The sequence below is a fragment of the Myotis lucifugus genome, unplaced genomic scaffold (genome assembly GCF_000147115.1).
Source record: "Myotis lucifugus unplaced genomic scaffold, Myoluc2.0 scaffold_4961, whole genome shotgun sequence".
Lineage (NCBI taxonomy): Eukaryota > Metazoa > Chordata > Mammalia > Chiroptera > Vespertilionidae > Myotis > Myotis lucifugus.
In genome coordinates this window covers 1-10784 of record NW_005876009.1, presented here as the reverse complement: position 1 = coordinate 10784, position 10784 = coordinate 1, and the positions used below count along the sequence as shown (strand labels likewise).

Genomic DNA, 10784 nt, shown 5'->3' with positions numbered 1-10784 from the left:
TTAATGTCAGATTCTTTCATAACAGTTGATGGTCAGCGCCTATATCCATTTGTGTATCAGGGGCTGGGAAAATAGGAATATTTTAATTATGCCACTGTTTCTGGAAATAAAAAGAGAAAGAACTTTATAGAGAAAAACATCTCTGTCTTCTGCAATTTGGTTTTCAAGTGGTATCGTTTGTATAGGAAAGACTGGTTAAGTGTTTGCTTCTTTTCTTTCATTTGGTGATTTTCAACATAAAAATTGGTTCACAGGCATCCTCCAATAGGAATAAAGTAACAAAATCCAAGTTTTTATTAAGTGTCTTTATGATCTCATGGACTAAGACATATTTGATGTTGTTGCAAGTCCACTGAGTAATGCTGGGTGGTGCTCACTTTGCCCTGTCTTTGGCTAATGGAAGCTGCCTCAGCTTGGCTGCTGGGTCCCTTTGACACAACCCCGTTAGTTATAGGTAGGTAGCTGCTTCTAGGCCTTTTTTTATAGGACAAACCTGGGTTCCAACTACTGCTCCACCACTTGCCAGCACTTGACCTTGTGCAATTGCTTAAATTCTGAGTTTCTGTTTGCTCACCTGTAAAATGGGAATAATCATAGTTTGTAGGGTCGATGCAAGGTTAAAATAGTCAAGTATTTGGCAGAGTGTCTGACATGGAGTAAGGGCTAAAAAATGTTTAGTTTTATTAGTGTTATTATCATTATTATTATTTGAATTAACGAATAGTGTCATCAGGGCTTTGTAGCTTGCTCCATAAAATCATTAATCCCATAAAATCTTAACTCCTCCTGCAAAATGCAAGAGGAGTTAATATTTTTTTCTCTTTTTTTTATTGCTTAAATTATTACAAAGAGTATTACATATGAAGAGGAGTTAATATTAATGCAAGAAAGAAGGCCATCCTTTTTGTGGATTGGCAAATGGTTTTGCTGTGGAACTGAATGCCACACTTAGAATTCAGGAGAGAGAAGAGAGAAGAAGAAGAAGAAGCATAGGTGTGGGAAGGGCCTGAAACCGCAAGATGAGGCCAGATGCCTGTAGAAGGCAGAGGGGAAACCCACTTCTGAGCTCTCTGTGTCCTAATTAAATGTGGCCTTGGCTCTTGCCAGAGTGCATGACAGGGTGAGGGTGGTGTGTGGGGGTGAAGGTTGTTGGGAACTCTAAGTGTGAGTCGTAGTTAGCTGCTCAGTCCCATCTGCCCGCCCAACCACAGGCCTAATAGCAACAGTAGTTTAGGGGCAGCAAGCCCCTGGGGACACGCCAGCTGTTTCAGCCCCTGGACCCAGTTCTCAGGTTCTTGGTCCCCTTTTCCCCATTTCCTAGAACTCTTGCCCTTAAGCACATCTCACTCCTCCCTGTGATGGGGTGGGAAGGGATGGGTGGGACGACTTCTGTGACAGCAAAGTGGGCCTTCTCTTTGCTTCCTTATTCAAATGTGCTAAAGGGTTAGCTTATTATTAATCTTGTAAAAACAGTTTTTAGATTTTTTGTTCACATAGTCTACTATTTGTCTGTTTTAGTTTGCTTTGTTCTTTGCTTCATTTATGTCTGCTTTTCGTTTTCATTTCTTTGGGTTGAGGAAAATTCACTTCATTCAGTTCCACTTTCCTATTTTCTACTAAATGCATTTAAGATGTTTATTTATGCTCTCGTTCAGTTCTAAATATTCTATAACTTCTATTTGGATTCCTCTTTAGCTATAAGTAACGTTGAAGTGTGTTTTTATACATTTTCATAGGTGTGGGGTGCCTTTGGCTGTTCTTTGCATTATTGAGTTCTGATTTTATTGCACTGTGATCCGTGAATGCGACTGCTAGGAGATCATGTTTGGGAAAACTTGATGGTCTAAGTCATGATCAGTTTTTATCTACATTTCACTTTTGCTTGAAAAAGAAATATGGATGCTCTTTGCTGAGTTGGGTAACTAGGCTGACTGCCTGCAAATCCTCATGGAAGCCACTGCACTCTGCCAGCATCCCAGACACAAAAATGTTCGTTCAGGGCTGATTTGTTTGGTGGGACTCACAAAACACACCCCGGCCAATGGATGGCTCTTCGCTTTTGCAAATAAGGTTAATATTGCTGGAGTCTGAATTCTTTAGTCCCAGTTGAATTAGCTTGTAAGACCTAGCCTCTGGTTTCAAGTGGATACTCGTGGCTATTGCAATCATGGGCTTTTGTGCCGTGCCATAATTTAAGCGTGGAACTGATACGTTTTCTCTAAAAGAACAAACGGTGGGGGCTGGCCGTGGCCTGTGTCCTAGCATCAGGCGTTACTTGAAGTCCTTTGCCCTTGGTCACTGTGGTTGTGTGGGTGTCACATAACTTCTCGGAGCCTTGCTTCTGCATCAGCTCTGTGGATATGATACCATGCTGATCACAGAGGAATGTGATGCTGCTCAGCCGAGATCGTAGACATAGAAGTGCTTGTAAACCATGAAGAGATCCTCAAATATCAGCTGCAGGTTAAGGGCACCTTGTGAAGGAATAGAAAGTGTGGTCTTAGTGCCTGTTACCTCCCTTTGTTCTCTGGAGGGAGTCTGAACTGGTGAGATTGAGAGAAGTGTTTGGAGGTCCCTGAAATTCTTCATTCCCTCCCTTCCCCTCAGTGCGGAATACGGAAACTGCAGCCATGACCACCCACGTCACCCTGGAAGATGCCCTGTCCAACGTGGACCTGCTGGAAGAGCTGCCCCTCCCTGACCAGCAGCCATGCATCGAGCCTCCGCCTTCCTCCATCATGTACCAGGTCAATTCTCTGAGGGCTCTGGGGGCTCAGGAACCCGGGGGGGGGGTCCCCTAAGAGGGTTTGCCCTGAAGGCAGAGGGAAGGGGGAGCTCTGCATCTAGTAGGTGAAAGGTCATGAGTTGATGGAGTCCCTGGTGCCCTGGTGGAGCTGAGTGTAAGGAATAGATTAGCTAGTAAATGTACACCAGGGCTGCTCCTCCTCCCCGGGGAAGGCTTGTTGATCTGCTCTGACCCCAAATACCTTCCCGGCTGTTCTTGCTGCAGCACCAACCAAGGCGTTGGCAGCTCTGACCTCATGAATTAAATATTGCAATTTAGAAACCCCTAGAGCCTGCCTGGGTAATTACTTTTCCTTCATGTATGTGAGGAGAGCTCTTCAACTCCTCACAGCAGCTAATGGCTCAGGGAAGCCCGTTACAGTTGTTTGCTTTCGCCCAAGACGGGTGAGCTTGTGCTAAACCATGATCAGATGACTCAAGACCGTGATCCACCAGCCTATGGGGGAAGGGCATCGTGCAGCTGGATTCTGCCTTGCAAATAGCCCCTGGTCTGGGTGTGAGGGCGAGTATGCCAGGCTAAGAAAAAAATAAGTTAATTTGAAATTCTTTGCTGTATTTGACCTTTTGAAAGTTCTTAGGCTGCTAAATGAGACTAAATATAATGCATAATATATTTTTATTTCATTCAGTGATTAGATTTAAGTTCCAACTCATAAACTTGATCATAAACTTTGTTATTCACATTTCGATTGAAATTTTAATTCTATGAATATCTTTTAAAAATATTTTTATTGATTTAGAGAGGAAGGGAGAGGGAGAGAAAGATAGAAACATCAAGGATGAGAGAGATCATTGATCGGCTGCCTCCTGCACACCCCTACTGGGGATCAAGCCCACAACTTGGGCATGTGCCCTGACCGGGAATCGAGCCGTGTCCTCCTGGTTCCTAGATCACATTCAACCACTAAGCCACGCTGGCTGGACAATATCTTTTTTATTATAAGCAATACAAAAAAAGTATAACAAATAAATTTTTTTATAAATATATATATATATATATATGCACACACGTTTTTACCATCTATATATATGCATATATTTTTAATATAAACAAGGGAATCATACTATATATATTGATGTATCATTTGACTTTTTTAGCTTAAAATTTATTATGGATATTTTTCCCTAACAATACTACATTGCTGCCACATTATTTTTAACTACCATCTACTACATGTAAGTCCATTGTATGGATATACTGTGATCTAATTAGCCTTTCGCGGTTAATGGACATTTGAATGATTTCCAGTTTTCTCTATCACAAAAAATGCTGCAGTTATTACCCTTTACATATGTATCTGCACCCTCAGGTGCGTGTTTTTGCAGCTGCTGGATGAAAGCAGTGCGCATCTTAACTTTTCAGCAGCTGTTAGGTGTGTAGAGTGTCAATAAGCATTTATTCTCAGGGCCAGGTGGGGTGACCCTGATGGGAAGCGGATGTGGGCCCTGTCTGTAGGCAGCTCCGGTCCAGTGTGGCCGAGTGGGATTTGGGGGAGGGAAGATGAGAGGGTGATGTGGACATAGCTTTCCACAGAGAACTGGTGGCATTTGTTGGCAGCAGTGTGTTCCCTGGGCACCCAGCCACCTTGGACCTGTTTTTCAATAACCAAATGTTCCTGTCCTCCAATTCCCACAGGCCAACTTTGACACGAACTTCGAGGACAGGAATGCATTTGTCACAGGCATTGCAAGGTACATCGAACAGGCTACGGTCCACTCCAGCATGGTGAGTCTCTGGGACCCTGCCAGGGCGGGAGGGGCTGTGGGCAGCTATTCCAGGACCTCCAGCCTCAGGCAGACCCACCTCCTTAAGCCCATTCTCACGCCTGCCCCAGCCCCTCTCAGTGTTCAGGGCCATCCTGTGCCCTGTGTCTTCCAGCTTTGCAAATCCTGCTCACCTTTAGGGCCCAGCATTATCCTTACTCTTCACTTCCCTGAGCGCCTATAGCAGCGGTTCTCAACCTGTGGGTCGCGACCCCTTTGGGGGTCGAACGACCCTTTCACAGGGGTCGCCTAAGACCATCGGAAAACACATATATAATTACATATTGTTTTTGTGATTAATCACTATGCTTTAATTATGTTCAATTTGTAACAATGAAAATACATCCTGCATATCAGATATTTACATTACGATTCATAACAGTAGCAACATTACAGTTATGAAGTAGCAACGAAAATGATTTTATGGTTGGGTCACAACATTTGGGCTAACATGTGGTTAGATCCTGCCTTGCTCTATACTTTAGAGATACTTTATACTCTTGAGCAAAACAAAAGGTTTCTCATAAAGGGACGGTGGCTTTGGAATCACATGTTGTTGACCCCAGGAAGCTGGTGGCCTAAATCATTCACACGCGGGCCAGCTGTCTGACCCATCTGTGAGGGATCGCTCCTTCCCTCTGGGGCTTTCGTGGATTTTATTCTCAAGCAGCACTGAAATTTGAGGAATTCAGATTCCTCGTTCTGCAGCTCTCTGGAACTTTCTCTCTATATCAGCTGTACTCTAAAACCTGGTCTTATGCCCCACTCATTTATTTAATAAGTAGTGTGCACCTGGGGCCTGCAGAGACTGTGCTAAATGCTGGGGAGGGGGGTACAAGGACAAACGGGGATTCTCAATGGGTCAAGTGGAAATATAGACAAGCTTACCATTTATCAAACTCTTTCTGTGTAGATATTTTAAATGCATTGTCTCAGTCCTCAACTCATTGTACTGTGAGGTAGGTTCTATTACAATACCCATTTCCTGGATGTGAAAACTGACGTCCAGAAAAGTTAAGTTTCATGAGGTCCTACCACTGATAAGGTCTGTCTGCTCTAGACTACTCTTTGCAGACCAATAAAAATGCGCAAAATTAAAGGTAAATGACATGGTAAAAGTACAAAGTTCTTTGTTTTTGAAGGGGCCTTGAGGATGTTGGGGAGAGCTTGATGAAGGGAGTGGCTTTTGAGTAGGGCCTTGTATTATACATATGTATGTATAAAATATGTAAGTACACAAATTACATTATAACCATATATATATATATATATACATATATATAAACTTTAAAATGTATAAGGTATGTTCATACATGATATCATGGAATCTTATAACAGCCCTGTAACTTGCAAAGAGGTCATTATACCCATTTTAGGGATAAGAAAACAGAGGCCTAGAAAAGTTATAGCAAGTTGCTCATGATCCCACTAGTAAATCATGGGGTTGCACCTGGAACCCAGACTTTCTTTTTTTTTAATATATTTTTATTGATTTCAAAGAGGAAGGGAGAGGGAGAGAGAGAGAGAGATAGAAACATCAATGATGAGAGAGAATCATTGATCGGCTGCTTCCTCCACACTCCACACTGGGGATCAAGCCCACAGCCTGGGCATGTGCCCTGACGGGGAATTGAACCTTGATCTTCTGGTTCATAGGTCAACCATTGAGCCACACTGGTCAGGCCAGAGGCAAAAATTTTCAAGGCTGCCTAGGTTTGGACTGTAAGGTACATATAAAGAAATTCTCCGGTATTTATGGAAAACTAGATAAGGGTCTGTGATATGCTACAGACTGGATACCTCACACGTCCAGAGGATAAAAGTCCAATATCAAAGTGTCAGCAGGGTTGATTTCTCCTAAGGCCTCTCTCCTTGGCTTGCATACCGCCACCTTCTCACTGTGTCCTCACATTGCCTTTCTTCTGTGAGTACACACACATATGGTGTCTCTGTGTGTCCAAATTTCCTCTCATTAAAAGAACACCAGTCAGATTGGATTAGGGCCCACCCTGAAGGCCTCATTTTAACTTAATCACCTCTTTAAAGGCCCTGTCACCAAATATAGTCCCATTCTGGGGTATTGGGGGTTAGGGCGTCAACATATGAATTTTGGAGGGACACAATTCACCCATCATAGGGGGCTGTAATTCATTTAATAAAAATTAAAAGCAATAGAAAATTGTTTATCCCTGGGAGAAATGTGAACAGACCTCTGCTTGGGGAATAAGTTCCATTTGTTAGTTAATGTGTAGAATGAGTCGTGAGGCGAATACACTGGTTGAGATACGGTTATCGGCATTGGAGGCATTAAAGGCTGAGTGAGGGTGATGGTTGAGGGCTGGCTAAGGAAGTGGATATGAGAGACACTGGAGGTTAACTCCACCTGGCTTAACAGTTGTCTGTATAAATACCAGGTCAGGGGCACCAATCGGCGAGTCAGAAGGAGGGGCTGGTTTAGAGGGGGACTGTGTTTTCTATTTCTGCTGTAGCAGATTGTCACAGACTTAGTGACCTAAACCGACACAAGTTTATTTGCTTACAGTTCTTTCTGTCAGAAGTCCAGTCAGGATCTTACAGGGTTAAAGTCAAGGTCTGTGGAGGCGACTCCGTTTCCTGGCTTTTCCCAGCTTCTACAGGCGGCCCACCTTCCTCGGCTCCCCCTTTGCCAGCCAGCAGTTCAAATACTCCAATCTCTGCTTCCACCCTCCATCCCGTCTCTGACTCGCCTGCCTCCCTCTTTCACTCATTGGGACCCTTGTCCTTACCTTGGGTCCACCAGATAATCCGGGACAGCCTCCCTCCCCATTTCAAGGTTTCTAACTTAATTACATCTGCAAAGGCCCTTTTGCTGTGGAGAGGATTGAATTCACAGTTCTGGGCATCAGGATTCAGGCATCTTTGTGGGGCTGTTATTCTGCCGACACAGGGATAGTGTGGATATGGTCTTAGATGGGTCAAGAATAGGGTGTACCATTGACATTCCTGAGTAATGCCCAAACCTCACTTCACTCAACAATTTCTACCTTGTAGCTTGCTAAATCTCTCACTAGCATACCTTATCAGCAGCAAAGTGTCTTCATTAGATGCTCAGCTTCTTGTATTTCTCCTGCCTGCACTTGGTAAATCTCTCAAATGGTGGGAGAGCCAGAAGAAAGAGGAGTGAGAGAAAGTATGTAAACCATGTAATTGACCAGCTGCATGGAACGGTCAGGGCTCTTTGATGGAGGTCAGATAGGGGCTGAGTAAGTGCTGAGAGGTACAGTCTGTCACTACCAGTCCTGAAACTTGAGCTGAACTCACATTGCGTTTAAGTCATGGACTTTCAGAATCTTATAAAAGTAAAGGACCTTAGAGATCCTTAGTCCAGCAGCTGCCACCCTGGCTGCCCATTGGGTTCACCTGGGGGGCATTTGAAAATGCTGATGCCTGGGCTTCCTTCCCAGGGATAATGATTTATTTCTGGGAGGTCGTGGCCTGGGCATCAGGAGTCTTCCAAGTTCCCCAGGTGACTAATGTGCAGCCAGGGGTGAGACAGTGATTGAGACCAACTCTTTTCCTCCAGTGAGAAAACTATGACATTTTTCAAGGTAAAAGGTGGGCCCAACAGAGCCAGGACCAGAAATCAAGCTTTCCATGGCCCCACCAGGGGCGCCTTCCACCACGCCATTCTGACCTCTATACCGCAGGCTTAGTTATACAACAAACCTGGTTGATGGTCACCTGCCCTGGCCATAGGTCAGAGTCCATCTCATCCTGTTCACTGCCCTAGTCCCAGCACGGAGCGCAGAGCCTGGGACCCCTCAGGGCTCAAACATTCTTTGGGTGAGTGAGTTGGAATACTCACACCTACCAAGGGCCAAGTTTGTTGCTAACATGCTCCTTATGTTGCTGTCACGTCCCTTTTCTGATGTGTGCTTTGAAGCAATGGCAGCAGGAGACCCACACGTTTCACCTTGGTTCTCTGTCATCTCAAGGGCAATGTGTTCCTGATTTTCAAAGTGCTGATTGAAAGTGTGAGTTGTCGGTGGCATTGGCTGTTGAAAACAAAACCATAAAAAGTAATGAGCTCTAAATTAAATCTGACCTTGTACTAGAAAGGTATTATGAAATAGACATGACATGTGGAGTTAAAAAAAAATAAATCAGTAAGGGTTTTTATATCAATACAAGCATTTACAGAAGAGATGGTCTTGTAATACTCTTTTTTACTGTGTTTTTGAGATATCGTTCATAGAACATAAAATTCACCCTTTAAAGTGAACAATTCAGTGTTTTTTAATATATTCACCATGTTAGACAACCATCACCACTATCTAATTTCTGTCACCACAAAAAACAACAACAAAAAAACCCAAACCCGTTAGTAGTCACTCCCAATTCCTCTCTCTTCCCATTCCCTGGCAAACACTAACCTACTTTTCGTTTCTGTGGATTTGTTGATTCTGAACATTTCATCTAAATGGATTCTGCAATATGTGGCCTTTTGTGTCTGGCTTCTCTCATGTAGCATCATGTTCTCAAAATTCATCCATGTTGTGCTAGTATAATGTATCTGCACTGTATTCCATTTATAGATGCACTAGAGGCCTGTTGCACGAAGAGATTCGTGCAATAGGCCTTCCTTCCTCTGGCTGCCGGCACCGGTTTTCCTCCGGCACCCGGGACCCAGGCCTTCGCTCCGGCCGTAGCGGAGAAGCCAAGCCTCGAGGCTTCTCCGCTCCGACCACAGCAGAGAAGGCAAGCCTCTTCAGTCTTCAGTCATTTTCCGTCTTCGCTCCACGCCTGCATATGCAAATCAACCGTCATTTTGTTGGGTTAATTTGCATACTCATTCTGATCAGCTGGTGGGCATAGTGGAGTGACACCAATTTGCATGTTTCTCTTTTATTAGTGTAGATACTATTCCATTCTCTGGCTGTACTGCATTTTATTTCTTCATTCATCAGTTGTTGGACTTTTTGGGTTGACTCCACTTTTGGCTATTAGAATAATACTGCTGTGAACAAGTATGCAAGTTTCTGTGTGGACCCATGGGCATTTACCTAGGAGTGAAATTGCTGGGTTATAAGGTTACCCTGTGTTTAACTTTTTGAGAAACTGCCAGACTGTTCTTTTTCCTCATAATACTGTTGGCTCCCTTTACAGATTACATAGTGTGTGTGTGTGTGTGTGTGTGTGTGTGTGTGTTCCATGTAGTTCTCATAAAACTCTCTGAGGTTGTTATTGTCATCATCACTAAATGGAGAATCTTAGGTTCAGTGATTGCCTGAAGGCAAAACGGCCAAGGAGTGATGAAGCTGAGATTGGAGCCTAGATATTTGGACCCTGAGTTCAGGGCTCTTTCCATGATAGCACTTACTAGGTGTGGTGCGTCATCACTGTATTTTTCAGATTTATTTTTGGTGCTGTTCTTGGTTTCGCTATCTGCTCTGCATTATTTTAAGGAATTGATATTAATAATTTTTCTGCTTGTGAAATAGTCACATAAGCTCTTCTAAAAAAGTGCAAACATTATGGTCCTATGTGATAGGAAAAGTGAGTGCCCCACAGAGAGCCTGCTAGTCCTATTACACCAAAATATCTCCAATATACCACAATTTACTTTCCTAATTGCTACTCTTCGTTTAGTTTTTCTTTATAGCCTATGTGCTATGCATACTGTTTTGCTAGTTGCTTATTTTCTTGCTAAGTATATCTGGGACAACTTTTTCTGTTGGAACAAATAGATCTGTTGCCTTCTTTATGAGGTGGCTATCCATCTTTGAGAACTGCAGCCTGCTTACACCTTGGTGTCTGATGAGAATACCTGAGGCCAGTGCTTCTCAAACTTATGTTGCACCTGGGAGGGTGAGTCCCCTGGGAATGTTCCTGGATGCAGATTCTGATTCTGTCAGCCAGGCAGCGGCCTGAGGCTCTGCATTCCTAATGAGCCTCCCAGGTGATGGGGATGCTGCTGGTGCACAGATCTCACTGAGCAGTGAGGTTTAGGGGGCTGATGAGAAGCCTGTTGCACCAGGGCGGTTTCTCCCTGATGAGCGTGTTTTGCTTTTCAGAATGAAATGCTGGAGGAAGGACACGAGTATGCGGTCATGCTGTACACCTGGCGCAGCTGTTCCCGGGCCATCCCCCAGGTGAGGCTGTCCTTCCCTGGGGGCTCTCTGCTGCCAGGGGACGCCACCACCCTCCCCCTAACCCCATTCAGGGAGCTGAGCTTC

At 44.1% G+C, this 10784-nt stretch overlaps 1 pseudogene; it reads left to right on the top strand.

The window, feature by feature from the left end:
• The first annotated feature begins 2597 nt into the window (after positions 1-2597).
• On the top strand, positions 2598-10700 carry LOC102428167 (annotated as a pseudogene).
• Positions 10701-10784: the final 84 nt, after the last annotated feature.